Genomic DNA, 24599 nt, shown 5'->3' with positions numbered 1-24599 from the left:
TGCCTCGAATAACCTCGGTGTCAACAGGACGGTAAACACTAACCTCCTGCTACTCCTCCTCTTCCAGAGCCAACAACATCGGTTCAGCTACCCGGAGGGAACAAGCTAACCCTCACCTTAAACAATGTATACTGGCCAAAGCACAACGCTTCCTTGAATAAAATCTTTTGGGTATTAGGCCTCGTCATTGTGAAAAGTTAAAAAGAAACTTTAAAACCGACGCTTCAATGTATTTTCAACACTTCTCTTCAGGGTGACTAGACTGCTGGATCTACGGAGACATTTATATGTCTACTTACGCTACTGGCCATTAAAATTGCTCCACCAAGAAGAAATGCAGATGATAAACGGGTATTCATTGGACAGATATATTATACTAGAACTGACATGTGATTACATTTTCACGCAATTTGGGTGAATAGATCCTGAGAAATCATTACCCACAATAACCACCTACGGCCGTAATAACGGCCTTGATACGCCTGGGCATTGAGTCAAACAGAGCTTGGAGGCGAGTACAGGTACAGCTGCCCATGCAGCTTCAGCACGATACCACACTTTATCAAGAGTAGTGACTGGAGTATTGTGACGAGCCAGTTGCTCGGCCACCATTGACCACACGTTTTCAATTGGTGAGAGATCTGGAGAATGCGCTGGCCAGGGCAGCAGTCGAACATTTTCTGTATCCAGAAAGGCCAGTACAGGACCTGCAACATGCGGTCGTGCATTATCCTGCTGAAATGTAGGGTTTCGAAGGGATCGAATGAAGGGTAGAGCCACGGATCGTAACACATCTGAAATGTAACGTCCACTGTTCAAAGTGCCGTCAGTGCGAACAAGAGGTGACCGAGACGAGTAACCAATGGCACCCCATACCATCACGCCCGGTGATACGCCAGTATGGCGATGACGAATACACGCTTCCAATGTACGTTCCCCGCGATGCCACCAAACACGGATGCGACCATCATGATGCTGTAAACAGAACCTGGATTCATCTGAACCAATGGCATTTTGCCATTCGTGCACCCAGGTTCGTCGTTGAGTACACCATCGCAGGCGCTCCTGTCTGTGATGCAGCGTCAAGGGTAACCGCAGCCATGGTCTTCGAGCTGATAGCCATGCTGCTGCAGACGTCGTCGAATCGTTCGTGCAGAAGGTTGTTGTCTTGCAAACGTCCCCATCTGTTGACTCAGGAATCGAGACTGGCTGCACGGTCCGTTACAGCCATGCGGATAAGATGTCTGTCATCTCCACTGCTAGTGATACGAGGCCGTTGGGATCCAGCACGGCGTTCCGTATTACCCTCCTGAACCCACCGATTCCATATTCTGCTAACAGTCATTGGATCTCGACCAACGCGAGCAGCAATATGGCGATACGATAAACCGCAATCGCGATAGGCTACAATCCGGCCTTTATCAAAGTCGCAAACGTGGTGGTACGCATTTCTCCTCCTTACACGAGGTATCACAACAACGTTTCACCAGGCAATGCCGGTCAACTGATGTTTGTGTATGAGAAATCGGTTGGAAACGTTCCTCATGTCAGCACGTTATAGGTGTCGCCACCCGCGCCAACCTTGTGTGAATGCTCTGAAAAGCTAATCATTTGCATATCACAGCACCTTCTTCCTGTCGGTTAAATTTCGCGTCTGTATCCCGTCATCTTCGTGGTGTAGCAATTTTAATGGCCAGTAATGTATATTCCTTAAGGCATGCTATAGCGTATGGCGGGGGATATTTTGTGTACGACAGTCGCCAGGGGAAGCGTTCAGTTTGCGGCTACTCGTCGATGATGACACACTGCAGTTCTCTTGTGTCTGTTTGTTTTATCATGTTGTGGACTTGTTGGTTGGCGAACATACATGGCTCCAGGAGCTGGGGTCGCTGGCAGCGGAGCCGTAAGCGTCTTGTAGGCATCCTCCATGGCGATGTATTAGTACGCAAGATTTACGAGCAATGCAACAGTCGACATAAAAATAATAAACAACGTCGCGATTCCTTCCATGGATGTAAAAGCTTTTTATTCTCACCAAGTAATGAGTGCTATCGATGGGGATTGTCTAATTGATTGCATATTTTTAGATTTGCAGAAGGCTTTTGACATCGTTCGTCACAAGCGACGTCTAATTAAATTGCTTGCCCATGGCGTGTGTCGTCTCAGTTGTGTAACTGGATCCGTGATTTCCTATCAGAAAGATCACTGTTCGTAGTAACTGACAGAAAGTCATCGTGAAAACAGTAGTAATACCTGAGGCTCCCCTAGGAAGTATTACAGGCCCTCTCTTGTTCCTGATCTACATAAACGATTAAGGAGACAATCTGAGCAGTCCTTTTAGATTGTTTGTAGATAATTGTGTCATTTTCCGTCGTGTAATGTCTTCAGATGATAAAACGAATTGCAAAATTATTTAGATAAGATATCTATATGGTACAAAAAGTGGCAATTGACTCTAAATCATGTAAAGTGTGAAGTCATCCACATGAACACTAAAAGGAATCTGCTAAATTCCAGTTACACGATAAATCATATAAATCTAAAGAGTGTAGACTCAGCTGGATACTTACGCTTTACTATTACGAGTACCTTAAACTGGAACGATCACATAGGTAATGTTGTTGGGAAAGCAAACCAGAAATCGCGATTTATTCTGTGTGATGTGGGGTCCGCTTTAGATAGGTCTAACGAGGGCATCGAAAATGTTCAATGGAGGGCAGCTCGTTTTGTATTATCACGAAAGAGGGGAGAGAGTGCCACAGTTATGATACACGAATTGTGGTGGCAGTCAGTAAAAAAAGGGCGTTTCTCGATGGATGGGACCTTCTCATGGAATTTCAATCACCAACTTTCTTCGCCGGCCGGAGTGGCCTTGCGGTTCTAGGCGCTACAGTTTGGAACCGCGCGACCGCTACGGTCGCAGGTTCGAATCCTGCTCCGGGCATGGATGTGTGTGATGTCCTTAGGTTAGCTAGGTTTAAGTAGTTCTACGGTCTAGGGGACTGATGACCACAGAAGTTAAGTCCCATAGTGCTCAGAGCCATTTGAACCAACTTTCTTCTCATATTGTGAAAATATTTTGTCGGCGCCCACCCTCATAGGGATACATTATGATCATCATAAAATACGAGGGATCAGATCTCGCACTAAATCGTTTCTCCCGCGCAGTGTTCGACAGTGGGACGGTAGAGAAGTAGCTTTAAGGTGGTTCGATGAATGGCAGGCACTTAAATGTGAATTACAGAGTAATCATGTAGATGTAGATGTACACGAGTTAGCTTCAGACAGGGACTAGGTATTCTGTATAGGGCAAAGCAGCCAAAGCAGGCCATCCCATCTGTATCCAGACCGAGTAAATGTAATAGAGAGGTTGTCTTCGCTAAGCTATAGAGTACAGTGTGCTTAAGTGCTGTTGTATGTTTTTACATTTATAGCCGCCGAATTATAACAACGACCTCTTTTAGTGTAACTAATTTCTTTTCTTCAGCACTGGAAAGAGATATAGTACAGGACTTCGACAGAGTAACATGTGTGAAACCTAATCAAACAGTAGCCAGACAATAGCGCCGCCAACCACTGTCCTCCCCCTCCCCGACGCCCATCTCCCCTCCTCCGTGAGAAGAAGACGTCCCATGAAAGTCTGCCCTACGTATTAACATTCTACAACTTTATTCTTCATGCCTACTTATTTCCAGCCCTCTGACGCTAGAGGGCTCCGAATTGTAGCGCGTGTAACACGGCGGTGTGTGACGTAGCTATTTCGGTGCATGAGACACTGTGTGCTTAATCGAGCGTTGAATTTGAACAGTTCATCCACGCATGTATCACCCTCTTCTTCAGCATGCCGATACCAGATCAAACGCAAACACTGCGACATCTGAAACAATCGGATACCTTGGGTTCACTGTAATTGATTATCCTCCATACAGTCCCGAGTTGGCACCATCCGATTTTCACCCGTTTCCAGAACAGAAAACTCCACCGAAGACTTCCCTATCACAGTGATGAAGCTATGAAGGAGAGGTGAGGTTGTCAAACATTCTACAGTATCAGCAAATTGGTATCACGTTGGAAGAAATGTGTTCTCCGTCAGGGTGACGATGTTGAGACATAAATATGTAGACGTGAATCATAAAGATGTGGATTGTTAATAATGTTTGTTTTGTTTAAAAAGCTGTAACAATTTTCACATAAAAATCCGATCCGGAAGCTTTTCTTTTCAGGACCCCCTTCCATATTATTACATCAAGTATATTGTTAGATAAAGCGTTTCCGCATAGACTACTGCACTTTAAACATTAGCTGGACTTATTTCAAGTATGGCACTGCATTTAATGTCCTCGGCAGTCGTCCGTGGTTTCTTGTAGACATCTTGTCTTAATTTTCCTCATAAAAAGTCAGAGATGGTAAGTCAGATGAGCGCTCCGGAATGATCGATTCAGCGATCTCAAAATATTCTGTTAAAAAGGTCAGCCATATTAATACCATAAGGACTAGATACCTGCACCTATTTAGATTCCTATCAATAATACAAAGACCAGTGGTGCGGTGGGAAAAGCTCGACGACATGTGGACAGACCAAGGTCGTTGTTCACTCGCCTCTCGTAGACAGTGTGTATTTGCAGCTGACGTATTGACCTGTTAGCAATGCGTGGAGCAGGGAGCGGGAGGAGTAATCCATAAAATATAAAATTATGTCACATTTTTCTTTTATTCCCAGGGGTATGAACAAAGGAAATGTGGCACATTTTAGAAAACAATCATTCATATTGAAAGGTATATACACAGCATAAAATTTTGTAAGGAAATTTTATATTGAACCAGAGATGGTCAAATGAAGTATCGATCGTGTAGTAGCGTCGCTGCTCAACAGCGATCGCTGGTTCAAGATGTTATGTGTTATGTGTTACAGTAACATAAGATAGAGAGACTCTCAAGGGTAAAGATGTGTTGTACCTGAAGTGTGCTGCATATATACTTACTCGCTACGGGCAGTAATGATTATTTTTATATTTGCAAGATACCATATTAGAAATAATTAAGGTAAAGAAAGATGTTTCGTTACCAGTGTAATGCGCGCATTCATAAGTGATGATTGAGACAATGCCTAGCACTCAAATCCAATCATTTTGTAAAGCTAATTGTTAATGTATAATCAGTTTATAGTGTGTTAATTGTGAGCTTTATTAATTTTCAAGAGTCAAAACACAAGTTTTAAAGTTTGTGCCGTATTGTTACTTACCACAAGCCAATACCAGTCCGCAGATCCTTGTCGTTTTTGATTAACTATTTTGCTCAAGAAGTTATTGTCTCAGTCATATCCGATTTAATTAAAATGTGTGCTAAGCAATAGCCTTACACAATATCTGTATGCTAACTATACAATTTAAAGTACTAACAGGGAGCAGTGTGAAGAGTGTTACCATTGCGAAGATATAGGTAAGAATTTTTTTTTTGTTTCAGGGATAGCACTCATTACGTACAGCGACCATTATTTTCAAATTGATCAAGTTTTGTTTTATTACCAGGGTCAATTTCAAACCAATAGTGTTGCATCAGATTCAGTTTTATGTTACATAAATTTATGTAGTTTTGGTTTGGTTTAAAGTTATTGACAGTTTACATTCTCGCAGTCAGAAAAGTACAGTATAGGGCAAAGCGCATAAGCGACGAGATAAAACGACAGATGTGTTGCAGGCTACTGTCAGTTACGTTACTTCAAACGTACATGTTTCAATATTTATTTAAAAGAACAACAAAATCGTTTCTCAAATTACATCTATACAACTTTTAAAATTAAGAAATAGAAAGAAAACTTCAGAAGAGTCTGTTCTGTTGCTTGATAGCTCATTCAAAATTGGCTTCTACTAGTCCAATTACGAAAAGCCACACTAGCAGCCCAACTGGCCCCGTTACTTCTGTGTTACTTCCCCTAAGCCCGGCCACTCCTGGCGGCAGGGCAGTACAGCGGCGTGCGGCGCTGTTATCTTGTTACTGTCTGATCGAGGTACGCACATGTTATGTCGTCGGGGTCCTCATCCAAGCCTTTTTCAATGTCACAGAAGAAAAAACATAGTTCCATTAAAAAAAAAAAACATAATCGTAAAGTAAATTATTACTTATGTATGTCAAAAATGCGCCAAAAAACGTAGCGGAAAACTCACATCGATATATTTAGTCATTAGTGGCCTCTTTTGGCTGGCTCATCCTGCGTACTTGGCCTACACTCGCCTGCTCTCCCGCATTTCCGTGGCCGCGGACGCTGCTCTCCTGGAACAAGCGGTGCTTAAGTCCAACACCCCGCTCCGTTCCAGCCTAACTACAACAATAGCTTTCTATGTCACTTCCGTTTCTTTCTCCTTTTGCCGTTTGTGATTTACTCTCCATCTCTATTAGACGAAAGGACCTACGGGTTCTCAAGCTTACTTGTCTCGTGATGCTTACGCACTGTTTTTGCTGGTATTAGTATCTCGCGGTCCTTTCATTTTTAAAGCGAGTGGTACGCAAGTTGTGTAAAAAGTGGTCTTTATTCTCACATAAGACAGTAATGGACAAAACTACAAAAAGATGTGCTCGAAACATGAGTACAAAAAGAGATACTTGTTGAGGTACTGGGCCTTTTTACTTCCGTGGAGCTGACTGCGTTCTTGTTGACTCTTATTGCTCATTCTTATTGGTTGTGTTTACTTATGTATTTAGTCCTCTGCTATGCTGTTGCCATACAAACCAATTACAAATGTCTTGAAGAAGTCGTTTATGTATATTGTATTGTGCTTACGCTGGATCAGTTCAGATCTGTCAAGAGTGAACAATGTACACATTGTAACGCAACCTCTCTATTCCCCATCAAGACAAGGGCCTAACCGACACACACGTGCCAGGTACGCCGAACGACTTTGTCAACCCCACAGTCCAGCAGACATAATACTTAACATGTTGTTCCGGCGACTGAGCCACAAGAGATCATTCGCAACTAGGACGAAGCGTCTCTGTAGAACAAGTACAGTTCTCACGCCTAATGCGGAGAAGCGGATGTGACGATAAGTAGATGATGATCCAGAAACAAGAGTGCGAAGAATTTCGGCGTACACTTCACCGGACAAATTTATAGACACTGTTTGTCATAACTTCCAGTGTGACAAATTACCGGCGCTACTGGAGACTTTACCTTTGCGGAAAGACAACGGGTGTGCGTCATGCACAATGGGGACCGCTACATCTCAGTGTGCCACATCATGACACGTATGAGCATTGGTCGAGGGGGTGTGACCATTAAATTTTGGGTATGGGGACTTTTAAATGCATTGATGTACAAAGTATTTATGATTAAAGTTTGACTACTTGAGCCAATCTAGATTGGAAGCTGTTTACCGTATTGGTACCAAATTTAATACGAATGATGTTCAGGCTGGACGCTGCATGATTTGCGTTGATAGTAGAGCCAGTATCATGGCTTACCGCTGGGCGCCGTACAGTTGCAGACAGTTAACATGGGTCTGGAGAAAGTGAGCAGGGTTTTACTCGTAAAGCTGTTTTATCGGAACATCAGCAATAGTGCTGCTGCCCTTCGTGAGTATCGACGCATTAAAAAAAATACGAAGAGGTTTTCTTTCCGCAACGGGGTTGAAGAACATGTTTCGCAAATTCGAATTAACTGGAGATTTGAGAATTGTTCCTAGGAGAGGCCAATTACGACATAAACTGTTGAAGTTATTGTTGTAACAGCTGAGAGTGCTGGACCCAATGTTCGATCTTCAATCAGTGCACGAACTGTGTCAGGACAGCTGAACATGATCGAACGGTTCTAGGGGCTTCAGTCTGGAACCGCACTGCTACCTACGGTCGCAGGTTAGAATCCTGCCTCGGGCATGGATGTGTGTGATGTCCTTAGGTTAGTTAGGTTTAAGTAGTTCTAAGTCTAGGGGAATGATGACCTCAGATGTTAGGTCCCGTAGTTCTTAGAGCCATTTGAACCATTTTTGAACAGCTGAACATTCCATCGTCCAACTTTCCAAAAGTGCTGCGAACAACTGTGAAATAGTATCTGTAGTGAGCTTCCAGATTGTCGCGGATGCAGATGGTCGTCACACTGATCAACATTTGTAACGTGTAACGTACAAATGGTACGCAATTAAAAAAAAATCTTACCTTCTCCTCTGGAAATTGATATGTCCTTCTTTCAATAGTTTATTCGTTATGTTTCTTCCGTATGTCTTTACAAATGATTCTACAAAGTTTTTTGTCATGTAATCACTCGTTTTTCATTGTGGCCCTCTCAAATTTCAATTTGAACCACCCCTTGTTTCATACCCCTTAAAAACGTGCGTACGTGCCATAACGCATGTCCCTTGCTTGTTACCAAATACGTTGAGAGCCAGCTGTGTTTGCTCGAATTGGTGATTGATAAGGAGGGCATGAAGGGGCGTAAGAACGGGTGATAAGCAGAGTGAGCGCCTTCTGCACTGTCAGGCTGTGCTGGGGAACGACGGTGAAGACAGACCAGTGTAGTCGGATAGTCGGATAGTCGGACGGGGATTCGAATCCCCTTCTTCCAGAGTGCACGCCAATTACTTACTTCGTTAGTTAGTTACATATTCCGCACATCAACCGAACTATCATACTTTTTTTTTATCAAAATGATGTGGAATGAGTCTCTTTACAGAATATGAGTACGTGACCAGTATCAACATTGTTAGTTTTAACATTATTGAACATATTAGTTTTCAGTATTATTCATGGAGTTACACTAAAACTAGGTTCTCTTTTTTAACAGCCTACCAGTTTTTAGCATCGATTAGAGGTATAAGTTTTATGAAGTCTCTTTTCAGAGTACTTGTATGTAGTGTAGCCATGTACGGAGGTGAAACGTAGACGATGAAAAGGTTAGACAAGAAGAGAAGATTTTGAAATGTGGTGCTACAGAAGAGTGCTGCAGATTAGATGGGTAAATTCGTGGCACAATTTGACTAGGCGAAGAAATCGTGTGATAGACACATTCTGAGACATCGAGAGATGACCGATTTAGTACTGGAGGAAGTGTGGGGGGTAAAAATTGTAGAGGGAGACCAAGAGGTGAATACGGTAAGCAGATTCAGAAAGATGTAAGTTGCAGTAGTTATAGGGAGATGAAGAAGCTCGTACAGGAAAGAACAAATGGTTCAAATGGCTCTGAGCACTATGGGACTTAACATCTATGGTCATCAGTCCCCTAGAACTTAGAACTACTTAAACCTAACTAACCTAAGGACATCACACAACACCCAGCCATCACGAGGCAGAGAAAATCCCTGACCTCGCCGGGAATCGAACCCGGGAACCCGGGTGTGGGAAGCGAGAACGCTACCGCACGACCACGAGATGCGGGCAGGAAAGAACAGCATGGAGAGATGCATCAAACCATTCTTCGGACTGAAGACCACAGCAACAACCAGTTTTTAGGTAAAAATTCGTCTCTGGAATATTCTTGAGATTTTAGGCTAGATTAAAAATTTGCTTTGGTATATGTCATGAATTTTATGTTGTTGGACAAATACTCCAATTTTTTTTTATGCATGACGATCTCCTTCCTGAGTCAGTGACAGCTTTAATAACGGGAAATGAATAGTTTTTTCTTCTAATGTTGGATGTATGGACATTACCATTCTTTTCAAATTGTGATCATGTCTTACCACGGTACTACCTCACCCGACAATAACACTAATTGTAGTAATAATAACAACAACAATCTGCACCACTCAACAAAAGTTTGGAATACTATCGTAAAATTTAGTCTACGATAGTAGAGGTCTCATTGACCTAGGCACTTCATGCATTATCCTGTTAGAGCCCGTATATTGAACGGTGCTTCCTACTGGTCGCTTCCCGCAGCGGCACACCACAAGTAGTCCAGTGTCAACAACAGCTTCATTTAGTTTGCGTTGAGCACTGCAGTAACATGCCACGCATGGGCATACAACACTTTGATGGAGTCAGGATAGTGGCTTCAATTTCAGCAGGTCATATTTCAGCAGGGCAGAAATATGTTTCCGATCGGTTTCATGTCACTCAAAGTGGTGTGTATGAGGTGTAGAGAAAGTACAGAGAGACGGGAAATGTGAACGGTAGACCTCACAGTGGTCGTCCTCATGCGACAACACCAATGCAGGGTCGTTTCCTCCAACTGTCGGCACGCAGGTGCACAATATCTGCTGCCAGAAATATTGAAAATGACTTCTCCTGGCAACATGGATTCGTACCTCAGACGAAACAGTGCGTAGAAGATTGCATCAGCGTGGTTTTCATTCCAGAAGACCAATGAGGGGTATTCCTCTGAACCAACGGAACCAGCGCAATCGAAGGACCTGAACTCTTGCCCATCAACATTGGATCATTATAGAATGGAGTAATGTCATGTTTGCTTATGAGAGCAGGATTGGTTTGCGTCTAGACACTGGACGAGTTAGGGTTTGAGCAAGCGCTAGACGACACCAGGAACGCCTTTACGTTCAGCAAGTCCATCCGTTTGCAGGTGGAAGTGTAATGTTCTGGGTGGGAATAATGATGAGATGGCGGAGCCCTCTAATTCCCATCTATAGCATGACTGGTTCCCAATGCCTCCAAGAGATCCTGCAAACGATTGTAAGGCCCTACTAAAGTGAACTCCTTGACAACTTCACCCTAGTCGAAGACAATGCAAGAACGCACCGTGGTCTAACAGTGTCCCGGTATCTTCAAAGATGCATTGGGCAGCACAGTCTCCAGACATGAATGCAACTGAGCATGCATGGGACCTGTTGAAGGAGGTCATTGCACAGCATCCGAATCCACCTGCCAATTTCGGGACCACGCCGAAACTTCCATTGAGGAGTGGGACCTCATACCCAAAGATAAACGTGATGGTCTCAACCAGTGCATGGCCCCACAGACTGGAAGAACTCAGCAGTGTGCGGGGAAGACATATTCACTAGTAAAAACTGATAATCATCATCATGAGATAAAGATTTTTCACGGTGTTTGTTTTCAAGATTCACACTTAGGAGAGAGCCTCGTTTTTTTTGTAATGATTTTTGTAACCGACCAAAATCGTTCTTGTTTTCAGAAGAAATTATGTTAGTTTTGTTAATAAGGTATTGTACAACCCTCAGTGGGTGTACTGTAGGAAGTCATTGTAGTAAACTCTATGATATTTCCAACTTCTGTTAAGGTGTTTATAACAGCACAAAGTGCGCTGATAGGGATTATCGATGTAGAATAAGCTTTTGGTGATCTAAAGTAAAGTAAACGCCTCTAACGGATTAACCGTTAAACCTGTTCCGATTGTCCGTCTGCTGCCTGCTAGGCTGTACAAGGAGCGATCTATGATCGTGGAACATGAGGGATGAGCACGCAGGGAATCTCTCCAGCCGTTATTGCCAGTAGATGAATACTGAGAATGCCGCTGCTTTTTTATTCAAAGAGCTCCTCATTTGACCTCACAAGGGCTTAGTAGACCACTTACCAGACCAAGTGGTGCAAGATATTTGAATTCGCCATAAGAGTACCTGTACTTTACAGCAATAGTAATACAATTATCGAGAACCCTGGGAGAAAATAGGAATGGGGAACTGAGACAGAAATGATCGGATTGAAAAAGTGTGCTCTCTTACTTCCTTACCGCCGTACCTCTAAACCTGCAAATTAGCGAAGCATTAAAAGAAATAAATAATAAATACAGGGGTAAAGGATGTCGCCAGCGTACACAAATACAGGGTTTTTGATCATTCTTATTACACGCTTCTACGGATTGTGGATGGAACTTGGTAGACAAAATTTTGATAAGGAATCCACGTCCAGAAATTATCGTTTGGATATAAAATATGAAGCTTGAAGATCGGATCACTTTCAAATCTCCCGCTTTACGGTAGGTATGTTTCGGTGATAGTGAGCTCTGACGTGTGTGCTCCGCAGGAGCAATGTTTCGAGTAATCAGCGTCGGGTCTTCTTCTACGAGGCGAAGGTCGTCCGCTTCGAAGTCAAGACAGCGGAGCGCCACTGGGGCGCCTGTGAACATACCAGTTCCTCGCAGCTGTTCTCGTGGTCCCACGAAAATGGTGCTCTGATAACCTCGACGTTGAGCGCCCGTAAGCTCCAAAGTGGTGTGTGATGTAATTAGAGCAACGACTGATGACAGCGCCCTCTTCTTAGTTTGTAAACATACTGGGAAACAGGAGATTTTTCAAACTTACCTTGCATCCAAAAGCTACATTACAGGATATGGGCTCCTTACCAAACCTTTGTATACCAAGTCCCCTTTAGAATCCCTAGAAGCCTGTATCAGCAATTTAAAACACCCTGTATACACCTTAATCCACTGAACAGTGCTAGCCGGAGTTGTTGCTGGTGTGCAGAACTCTATCCCTAACGTCGATACGCTGTAGAATTTTGAAACACGTATTATATTCGAGTATAATGACTTTTCTGGAGACTAGAAATCTACTCTGTAGGAATCAGCATGGGTTTCGAAAAACACGATCGTGTGAAACCCAGATAGCGCTATTCGTCCACGAGACTCAGAGGGTCATAGACACGGGTTCCCAGGTAGATGCCGTGTTTCTTGACTTCCACAAGACCTTTGATACAGTTCCCCACAGTCGTTTAATGAACAAAGTAAGAGCATATGGACTATCAGACCAATTGTGTGAATGGATTGAAGAGTTCCTAGTTGACAGAACGCAGCATGTCATTCTCAATGAAGAGAAGTCCAAGTAAGAGTGATTTCAGGTGTGCCGCAGGGGAGCGTCGTAGGACCGTTGCTGTTCACAATATATATATATATATATATATATATATATATATATATATATATATATATATATATATATATATATATATATATATACGACCTTGTGGATAACATCGGAAGTTCACTGAGGCTTTTTGCGGATGATGCTGTGGTATATCTAGAGGTTGTAACAATGGAAAATTGTACTGAAATGCAGGAGGATCTGCAACGAATTGAAGCATGGTGCAGGGAATGGCAATTGAATCTCAATGTAGACAAGTGTAATGTGCTGCGAATACATAGAAAGAAAGATCCTTAGCATTTAGCTACAATATAGCAGGTCAGCAACTGGAAGCAGTTAATTCCATAAATTATCTGGGACTAGGCATTAGGAGTGATTTAGAATGGAATGACCATATAAAATTAATCGTCGGTAAAGCAGATGCCATTCTGAGGTCCATTAGAAGAATCCTAAGAAAATGCCATCTGAAAACAAAGGAAGTAGGTTACAGTACACTTGTTCGCCCACTGCTTGAATACCGCTCACCGCTGTGGGATCCAAACCAGATAGGGTTGATATAAGAGATAGAGAAGATCCAAAGGAGAGCAGCGCGCTTCGTTACAGATCATTTAGTAATCGCGAAAGCGTTACGGAGATGATAGATAAATTGCAGTGGAAGACTCTGCAAGAGAGGCGCTCAGTAGCTCGGTACGGGCTTTTGTTGAAGTTTCGAGAACATACCTTCACCGAGGAGTCAAGCAGTATATTGCTCCCTCCTACGTATACCTCGCGAAGAGACCATGAGGATAGAATCAGAGAGATTGGAGCCCACACAGAGACATACCGACAGTCTGTCCTTCCACGAACAATATGAGACTGGAATAGAAGGGAGAACTGATAGAGGTACTCAAGGTACCAAAAAAAAAATGGTTCAAATGGCTCTGAGCACTATGGGACTCAACTGCTGTGGTCATAAGTCCCCTAGAACTTAGAACTACTTAAACCTAACTAACCTAAGGACAGCACACAACACCCAGCCATCACGAGGCAGAGAAAATCCCTGACCCCGCCGGGAATCGAACCCGGGAACCCGGGCGTGGGAAGCGAGAACGCTACCGCACGACCACGAGATGCGGGCATACTCAAGGTACCCTCCGCCTCACACCGTCACGTGGCTTGCGGAGTATGGACCTAGATGTAGACATTGCTACCACCTGTGAACGTGAGGAAGAATCACAGGAACCGCTGAATGGAATCAACATTCTACTGAGGACAGAATATGGAATGAGAGTAAACGAAAGAAATACTAAAGTATGGAAGATGGCAGTGATTCTTACCAAGTCGAGAAAAAAATTTCTAAGAAAATAAGTCTGAAAAAACGACGTTGTTCGATACGGAATGATGGACAGTGAGAAAACCAGAAAAGAAGAGAATCGCAGCATTTGAGAATGCGGTGTTACGGAAGGTCTGAGATAATGAGAAACGGGGACGTTCTCCATAAGAAAGAAGTATGTAGAAAACAACGACCGCAAGTAGGGACAAGATGATAGGACATGCGTTAAAATATCAGGGGTTAACACTTTATATATATATATAACCATCACAAAGCTGCTAAAATATTCTACTGCAATTAGTTTCTACACTGTTCATCCTGTGGAGGTAAGCCTTAAGTTCTGCCTTCTGGTCCTAAATGGACCAGTCTGGCCAACAGACCGCCGTGTCGTCCTCTTCAAAAGGCGTCATTAGATGCGGTGTGAAGGGGCATGTGATAAGCACACTGCTCTCCCTGTAGTTGTCGGTTTTGTTTACCTTGTAAACGCTTCTAATCGTCCGAGTACCTGCTCAGCTTGTCTCACTAGGCCGTTCCAGTTCCTCCACCCAGGCAGTACCGGGAATCGAACCAGGGTCCCTCGCATGGCAGTCAGCAGCAGTGACGACTCAGCTATGGAAGCAAACAATGTGATCATATGGCAGGCTTTAATTTTTTTAATGATATATATCACGAGCTAAGATTTCAAAAAAAATGTCTACCGGATGTTGACATACTGTAAAAACTAGTTAGAGAACAATAACGATCATAACATGTAAGCTTTCGCGGCCGGCGTCTTCATTAATTAAAACTTCGGGGCTGAATTGCCGTGGTCCATATATAAAGCTTCTTCTCCTTCCTGACGTTTCGTTGCCTACTGCGGGCAGCATCTTCTGAGGTGAGTCGGCGACTGGTTGCTTGGCAACATCTTCTGAGGTGAGTCAGCCTGGCAACCAGTCGCCTACTCACCTCAGAAGATGTTGCCCGCAGTAGGCAACGAAACGTCAGGAAGGAGAAGAAGTTTTATATACGGACCATGGTAATTCAGCCCGGAAGTTTTAATTAATGCGAACAATAACGATGTTAATAGTTTGGTGTTGATTGTAAGGAAGGGTAGGATAATTTGTGGCAACGGGTAATTGTAAGCAATCAATATTTGAAGCACGCGGTAAACTTGACAATTTCCGACTACTGCTCTCTTCTTCTGATTCCTGTCAGAAAGAAACAGGAACAAGGGGATCCCCGCATTCTGGTGGGCTGTGAAAGCGTCGTGAGACAAACTAAACAGGCCGGTTTCTTGTTATTTTCAGCAAAGGGAAAAGAAAACAAAGTAAGTTTACAGTTAAAGGGGATCTACTATTATGTGAATATATTATTGAAATCTGCAATTTATTGTATCATTGCGTGGTTTTGCTTTCTGAACATAACAGTTTAACATACAGAATCTGTTAGCGTTAGTGTGTAACGACAGACTGCAGTAAAGGTGAAACAGAACACGTGCGCACCGTCTGGAAAAAAGAAGCTGCAGGAGGCTGGAATGAAGAATAAAGTGAGGAATGAAACAACAGACTTGGCTGCATGAGATGAATGGGAAAGTTGTACGTGGGTGCTTTACTGAACAGCCAGAAAAAGAAGGAAAAGTAAAGCAGAAGTAAGGAGTAGGCATAAGCGTAATTGGAACTATCGGATGTTTACAGCATTTTTCATGATGATGCTGACGACAATTATGATAACCAGTTCACTGGTGCATTGAAATGACTATGTGCACGTAGTAAGGAACACAATGAATTCCATCTCTGTAGAAGTCGGTAAAGACAATAATTTTGGTACAGGCATCATCTGTGCTCTGCTTGTAATCACGCTGCATGTACCGTAGAAAACACCCCGAGACTGTGTTTGTTATGAGTGTTTTTCCAAGAAATGAACATCCTGAAAATGGTTGAAATGTGGAAATAAAAGTTATTACATATTCCATGTTAATACTGCAATACGATTCAATATCTTAATTTCCTAACAGATATTGGAAAATAGTTTAAGTGACATGAAACTTTCTGGCAGATTAAAACTGTGTGCCGGACTGAGACTCGAACTCGGGCTCTTTGCCTTTCGCGCGCAAGTGCTCTACCATCTGAGCTATCCAAGCACGACTCACAACCCGCCCTCACAGCTTTACTTCTGCCAGTACCTCGTCTCCTACCTTCCAAACTTTACAGAAGCTCTCTTGCTGGCAGAAGTAAAGCTGTGAGGACGGGGCGTGAGTCGTGCTTTGGTAGCTCAGATAGTAGAGCACTTGCCCGCGAAAGGCAAAGGGCCCAAGTTCGAGTTTCGGTCCGGCACACAGTTTTAATCTGCCAGGAAGTTTCATATCAGCGCACACTCCGCTGCAGAGTTAAAATCTCATTCTGGAGTTTAAGTGACGATTATTCACACTCATGTATATTTAATACAAGCTTCCCTTCTCAAGCGCACAATTTCCCAAACTCTGCCTACTCCCAAACTTCCCAGACTCTCCATAAGAAGCGGAGAATCCTGCTCAAGCCCATATTTGTCATAGTTGCAGCTGCACTTCATCATACTCTGTTTTCCTTCTTTTTTTCTTTTTCCTTTTAATTTCAACTGATTTAGTATAGTAGAAGTACAATAACGACAGCAGTCTTACATACAGTTGGTTTTTAGTTACTTACACCGCCCGTCCAAAATGTTCCCAAACTGGTTTTATTCCTGATATATAAGAGCACCTGTGTCAACTGTAAACAACAGACGTGCCTTCGGGCAGTCAGTTGTGGGCAGGCAGTGTTAAGTAGTGGACGTTCGGCTGTAGTGAGTCAACACTGTTGTATCTGGAGCGACATCTCTATATCAAGTATTCCAGACATTCTCCAGAATGGTTTGAAGAAGACAAAAGTGTGAGCGAAGTTTGTCCCGCGCGAAAACAACGACGCATGGACGGCTGCCACGATCTGATTGAAACGCAAAACGTAGAAAATTATTTTCTGGAAATCATCAGGGTTGACGAGTGTTGGTACTGTCACTACGAACCTACCACAAATTGACAACGTGAGGAAATTCACATGAAGCGTCATTGCGTTGATGATATAATCGACGTTCAAGTCAATGCGACGCGCGAAGTGAACATCATCTCAAAACAGGACTTTTCTGGCAGTTTCACATGGCTGTGTGAACGTTCTGTACGTTGTACTAAATTGGGGATAGACTTAGAATACCTGAACCATGGAAACCACCATCTTAACTTGTATCTATTTTTTATTATTCCAGTTTTGAAATTTTTTGGACCGGCGAGTAATTACGAATGTGTCGAAATAAAAATAAAAATAAAAAAAAAGGTTCAAATGGCTCTGAGCACTATGGGACTTAACTTATAAGGTCATCAGTCTCCTAGAACTTAGAACTACTTAAACGTAACTAACCTAAGGACATTACACACATCCATGCCCGAGGCAGGATTCGAACCTGCGACCGTAGCGGTCTCGCCGTTCCAGACTGTAGCGCCTAGAACCGCTGGGCCACACCGGCCGGCTCGAAATAACAATTTCTGCTTATGTGTATACTAGCACCCCATTTTCCATTACATAAAATATCTTTTATAAAAGCCGTGGAGCACAATTTAAGGAAAACCAAGGCATAACGTTGATGATACTAGAGGATAAAATGAAAATTGGAATATATGCCTCAAATAATTGGGGATCTAGGGTGTACTTACCACTCAGAAATGAAGAACCAGAGGAAGGAAATCGGGACAGTTGGATGACTTAAGACCGAAAAAGAAAGAGATTACACAAATACAGAAGAACACTCCATAAACGTCCATATATTTAAAGCAATGAACGGTTGTAGTGATATTAATCCTCGGAGGAAAATCACACAGACACACATGATAAAGCTCGCGACATTCGGGTTCGAACGAATGATAATAAAAACACCTGTTTCCCAATTTGTCTGTCTTCAGAGCTGAGGCTGAGCACTTATCATGATCCACTCCTTGTCTGATAACATGCTAATGATCTCGACACCAAGTTACACTGAGGTGACAGAAGCCATGGGATACCTCCTAACAACGCGTAAGGTCTTATGTTCGGCGTAGTGCAACAACTCGACGTGACATGGATTCATCAACTCGTTGGTAGTCCCCTGCCGACATATTAAGCCGTGCTGGCTCTATTTCCGTGCATATTTGCGAAAGTGTTGCAGGTGCAGGATTTTGTGTACGAACTGATCTATCGAGTACGTCCCATAACTGTTCGATGGGATTCAGGTCGGACTATTTGCGTGAAAAAATAATTCGCTCAAATTGTCCAGAATGATCTTCTTGCCAATCGCTAACAACTGTGGCTAGGTGACGTGGCTCATTGTCAGCCACAAAAATTCCATCCTTGTTTGGAAACGTGAAGTCCACGATGGCTGAAAGTGGTCTGCAAGTAGCCACACATACCATTCTGAGTCAGTGATCAGTTCAGTTGGACCAGAGAACCCAGTCCACTCCATGTAAATGATCCTCTTGCCAATCGCTAACAATTGTGGCTAGGTGACGTGGCTCATTGTCAGCCACAAAAATTCCATCCTTGTTTGGAAACGTGAAGTCCACGATGGCTGAAAATGGTCTGCAAGTAGCCACACATACCATTCTGAGTCAGTGATCAGTTCAGTTGGACCAGAGAACCCAGTCCACTCCATGTAAATGATCTTCTTGCCAATCGCTAACAATTGTGGCTAGGTGACGTGGCTCATTGTCAGCCACAAAAATTCCATCCTTGTTTGGAAACGTGAAGTCCACGATGGCTGAAAGTGGTCTGCAAGTAGCCACACATACCATTCTGAGTCAGTGATCAGTTCAGTTGGACCAGAGAACCCAGTCCACTCCATGTAAATGATCTTCTTGCCAATCGCTAACAATTGTGGCTAGGTGACGTGGCTCATTGTCAGCCACAAAAATTCCATCCTTGTTTGGAAACGTGAAGTCCACGATGGCTGAAAATGGTCTGCAAGTAGCCACACATACCATTCTGAGTCAGTGATCAGTTCAGTTGGACCAGAGAACCCAGTCCACTCCATGTAAACACAGTCCACACCATTATGGAGCCTCCATCAGCTTGTGGGGTCTGCGTCACATTCTATTCCTACCATCAGCTCGAACTTTACCAACTGAAATCGGAACTCATCTGACCAGACTATGGTTTTCCAGCTATCTAGGGTCCAACCGATATGGCCACGAGCCCAGGAGAGGCGCTGCAGGCGATGTCGTGTTGTTGGCAAAGGCACTCGCGTCGGTCGTCTGCTGCCATAGCCAATTAACGCCAGATTTCGCCGCACTGTCCTAAAGGATACGTTCTTCGTACGTCTGCCGGCCGAAGTGGCCGTGCGGTTAAAGGCGCTGCAGTCTGGAACCGCAAGACCGCTACGGTCGCAGGTTCGAATCCTGCCTCGGGCATGGATGTTTGTGATGTCCTTAGGTTAGTTAGGTTTAACTAGTTCTAAGTTCTAGGGGACTAATGACCTCAGCAGTTGAGTCCCATAGTGCTCAGAGCCATTTTTTTCTTCGTACGTCTCACCTGAAATATGGTATTCTCGGCAGACTTTGGACACTGTGGATCTCGAAATATTGAATTCCCTAGCGATTTCCGGAATAGAATATCCTGTGCATCTAGCTGCAACTTGTATTCCGCATTCAAAGTCTGTGAATTCTCGTTGTGAGGCCACAATCACGTCGGAAACATTTTCGCATGAATCACCTGATTACAAATGACATATTTGGCAATGTACTGCCGTTATATACCTCGTGTAGGCGATACTATCGCCATCTTCATATATGTGTGTATCACTGGCACATGATTTTTATAATGAAGAAGAGAAAGCTCATCTTCAGCGGTACTATGGACACAGTTTCGCGAGGATGATGCTCACGCTCCTAAATCCTTGGCACTTGCCGGGAGACAGAGGACACGATCAAAGCGTACAACCGGGCGCTCCTGCTGACCCTGCGGTAATGGCCGGCTCCACGCCTCTGCAACCCGCCGCGACCCTGGCGGCAGGCTGAACAATAGTCCGTCCAGCAGCAGCGGGCCCGGCCTCTTGTGAGACAAGCGTGCGTTTGTCTCTTCTGGCTGACAAGTGGGTCGAGGTCGGCAGTGCGTGTGCGACAGTCGTGTGCAGCGCCTCTCCGCGCCCTCTGTTACTTTTCACTTCACAGGACACACCACAGAAGAAAAAAACTCAAAACTACAGAAAACCTGTACTTATAAATCACCATTTAAACTAATACTTCCATTTTATAATACGTATGTGCTAACTGTAACATACGATACTGACAATAGTACAGTTTGTATGGATTTATGCATATTACAAAGGTAATTCAATAAAGCCAGCTGGGGTGGCCGAGCGGTTCTAGGCGCTACAGTCTAGAACCGCGCGACCGCTACGGTCGCAGGTTCGAATCCTACCTCGGGCATGGATGTGTGTGATGTCCATAGGTTAGTTAGGTTTCTAAGTTCTAGGGGACTGATGACCTCAGATGTTAAGTCCCGTAGTGGTTCAAATGGTTCAAATGGCTCTGAGCACTATAGGACTTAACATCTATGGTCATCAGTCCCCTAGAACTTAGAACTACTTAAACCTAACTAACCGAAGGACATCACACAACACCCAGTCATCACGAGGCAGAGAAAATCCCTGACCCCGCTGGGAATCGAACCCGGGAACCCGGGCGTGGGAAGCGAGAACGCTACCGCACGACCACGAGCTGCGGACTAGTCCCGTAGTGCTCAGAGCCATTTGAACCATTTTTGAACTGCGTATTCCGACAACCTTCGACCTAGTGTAGTACGAAACTTGATTCGTCAGGCTAGGCATCCTGTTTCCATTGAGCCGGCCGAAGTGGCCGTGCGGTTAAAGGCGCTGCAGTCTGGAACCGCAAGACCGCTACGGTCGCAGGTTCGAATCCTGCCTCGGGCATGGATGTTTGTGATGTCCTTAGGTTAGTTAGGTTTAACTAGTTCTAAGTTCTAGGGGACTAATGACCTCAGCAGTTGAGTCCCATAGTGCTCAGAGCCATTTTGTTTCCATTGATTCACGCTCGAATCCATTTTTCTTTTGCCCACTACAAAGGTAAAAAATGTCGTTGGGTCAACAAATAGCCCCATCTTCAGCAATGTATGCTGACCGGTATGCTGTGAAACATTTGTACCTGTACCAGCATTGTACTCTGTTCTCAGATCTGCCACGGACCGCAATCTGTCCTGCTCTGCAGAGTGGGCAAGCTTCCGACCACGACGCTCTGTGGTGAGCCGTGGACGTCCAACACCTTGTCGCCTACCCATGGTTTCACAGTTATTCTGCCACTTTCCACAGACGTTCACGACTATAACACGCGAACAGCCGACCAGCTTTCTATTTTCCGAGATGCTAGTTCCCAGATGCTGGGCCACAACAAATCGCCCTTTGTCAAAGTCACTTACGATTGTGCATTATCTCGTTTGTCGTCTATGTAATCACTAGAGTAATACTCAATTCGTCTCTGCTCAGCTTATATACTTTCCTTGGCAAGTCACGTGTCAGCAGGTGGCCTTCAATACGGGGGTGGCAGAGCTCATAACTTTCTGGTTCATCAATATACATCTACACAAATTATATTAGGGTATGTATGTTCCACAACTCCTCCTAAATCACTGGATCGATTCCAACTTAACTTCGTACACATGTCACGTATTGTCTGGAAGGATCATGTAGGGTGAGAAAGAAGCATAGCTTGTTATTCGCAAATAGCCACGATACATTTATCCAGTATTTGAGAATGAAAGTGACATGCAACCAACTTTAAACATAGTTTCAAACTTTTACGAGTCTCTTTTTTGCTCGCAACTCCCAAAAAATGTTGAAAGAAAAAAAGTTTATTGCATACTACATTTTCGTTATTCGTGCAGTAAACGGCTTTAAGCACTATGGGACTTAACATCTGAGGTCATCAGTAGCCTAGACTTAGAACTACTTAAACCTAACTAAGCTAAGGACATCACACACATCCATGCCCGAGGCAGGATTAGAGCCTGCGACCGTAGCAGCAGCACGGTTCCGGACTGAAGTGCCTAGAACCGCTCGGCCACAAAGGCCGGCTCGTACAGTGAAACTACCGCTTAATGTATGATGTTTTAATTTATTACTTCTTTACTATTAACTCTATTTCCAACACATTTCGCAGACAGTATCCAAATACTCCGCTGAATGTACCTGCAAAATTACGTCATTTTATGACGTCATAAACAAATCGCAGGACGAAAACGATATTGCAGAGCGAAATTCCCTAGAAATATAGACGAGAAAGGTGTACAAATATGACTGAAATATGTTAAATATATCTGAAATATACGTGACATGTTCTTGAGGGTATTTTTGTTCTGTCGTTACAACTACAAAAAATGCGTGACGGTTTTCACCAGACGCGTTTCGCTTTATGGAAGTAAAACATCATCAGTGGCCTTTAATTAAGTTATTTACATTTTGATTTTCTTTTAGATCGAAAAAAAATTCGTTAAGAATAAGTTGATTTGTGCTTACGGTGATTTCCGGTTGATTTCTCGCCTTCAATCGGGAAATGCCGTCTGTAGCAAATCGTTTTTCTGCGTTACACACTGATAATTTTGTTCTAATTTTTAGTTGTTCTACAGCACTATGCATTTCAAAAATGGTTCAAATGGCTCTGAGCACTATGGGACTCAACATCTGTGGTCGTAAGTCCCCTAGAACTTAGAACTACTTAAACGTAACTAACCAAAAGACATCACACACATCCATGCCCGAGGCAGGATTCGAACCTGCGACCGTAGCAGTCGCGCGGTTCCTGACTGAGCGCCTAGAACCGCTAGACCACAGCGGCTGGCACACTATGCATTTCTTATGTTCTTATATGTGTGGTGAAAGCCATAAGAAATGCATAGTGCTGCATGCATTTGAAATAGATGTAGCTATTTCAGTCAAACTTGCTTCATATATATCAGTTACCATTTGCAAAAATATACTGTTGGGGTAGGACAACCGAAGCATTCTCATGTGTAGAGTGTCGATGTGAAGCTGGGTGACAAAAGGTGACCGGAAACGAACAATACTAGTGTCGTATCCACGACCTACGTAGTAGCTAGGTTGTTTTTCTAATAAATTTGTACGTAAGGGTGGGCATGGCAGATGGAGGAGTGACAAAGCATTGAGATAAACGCTTAATCTGGCAACGTCGTGGAGTCAGCTGATTGGTAATATATTGAATACATCTTTAAGAATGAATTATTCCCATTTATTGCCTGCTGGTCTACAAAAGTTATTTTCGATTAACTATTCTGCTAGTGCCGTCATTTACGTACAACATGTATCGTGGCGTTGTTTAGTGTTATACCTCCCAGCGCTGGATTCTGTTTGACAACGTGTCGGTCACACAAGGCTTAACTTTACTGAGTTTACTTATAGAAATACAAATGAGAAGTAGGTAAAGATAAAAAAAAATCCCAACAAATCTTATAGGAAAGCGAGTCTTGCAAAAGTCAGTTAGGTAGGAGATTTGTTAGATGAGTGACTAACAAAATATGGTACCATAATGGACGTAACGTGAGACCTTGATCAGTGTGGGTGGTAATAACAGAGTTCCTACTTTTATAGTGATTAAAGTGACGTCGAGTTACAGGGCTGGGTAGCAGCTCCCGACGCACCCCGTCCCCCCCGCTACAGCACATCCCATTAAAAAATTTATCTTCGGAAACCGAACTTGCATCCTACCTCGCTCCACAGTTAGACGCATCAGATAGGTATCAGTTTGAAGTGATCACAACGCTTAATGGGGCAGTTTTACTGGACTGCACTCTTTGTAATTCAGAAAGTAGATGGGATAACAGACACAGAGCGAAATGTTGGTTACAACTTGTGCAGAAACCAGGCTGCAGCTTTAAGAGTCTAATAACGAGGAAGGGAAACACTAGTTGAGAAGGGAGTGAGACGAGGTTGTAACCTATCCGAGGTTGTAACCTATTCTCGATGTCATTAAAACTGTCTATTGAGCAAGCAGTAAGCGAAACGAAGGAGAAATTTTGGAAAGGTGGTACATTCGGGAAGAAGAAATAAAACCTTTAAAGTTTTCCTAATTATTTTGTAATTATGTCAAATACGGTAAAGGGCTTTGAAGAGCAGTTTAGCGGAATCTATAGCTTCTTGGAAAGACGTTATAAGATGAACATCAAAAGACGTTAAACAAGGATAATGGAATGTAATCGAAGTACCTTACTGGACTCGCGTTCGGAAGGACGACAGTTCAAATCCGCCTCCGGCCATACAGATTTGGGTTTTTCGTGATCTTCCTAAATCGCTCCCTGCAAATGCTAATATGATTCCTTTCAAAGGGTCGATTTCCTTACCTATCCTTCAAACAATCCGAGGTTCTGCTCCAAGTCTAACGATCTTGATGTCGACGAGACGTTAAACTTAAATCTTCCTTTTCGAATTACATCTGGCGATGCTGAGGGAATTAGGTTAGCGAATGTGGCACTTTTATTTGGGCAACG

Source organism: Schistocerca nitens, chromosome 2 (genome assembly GCF_023898315.1).
Source record: "Schistocerca nitens isolate TAMUIC-IGC-003100 chromosome 2, iqSchNite1.1, whole genome shotgun sequence".
NCBI classification, from domain to species: domain Eukaryota; kingdom Metazoa; phylum Arthropoda; class Insecta; order Orthoptera; family Acrididae; genus Schistocerca; species Schistocerca nitens.
The sequence above is the reverse complement of the archived record's forward strand: the minus strand, read 5'-3'. Positions refer to the sequence as shown.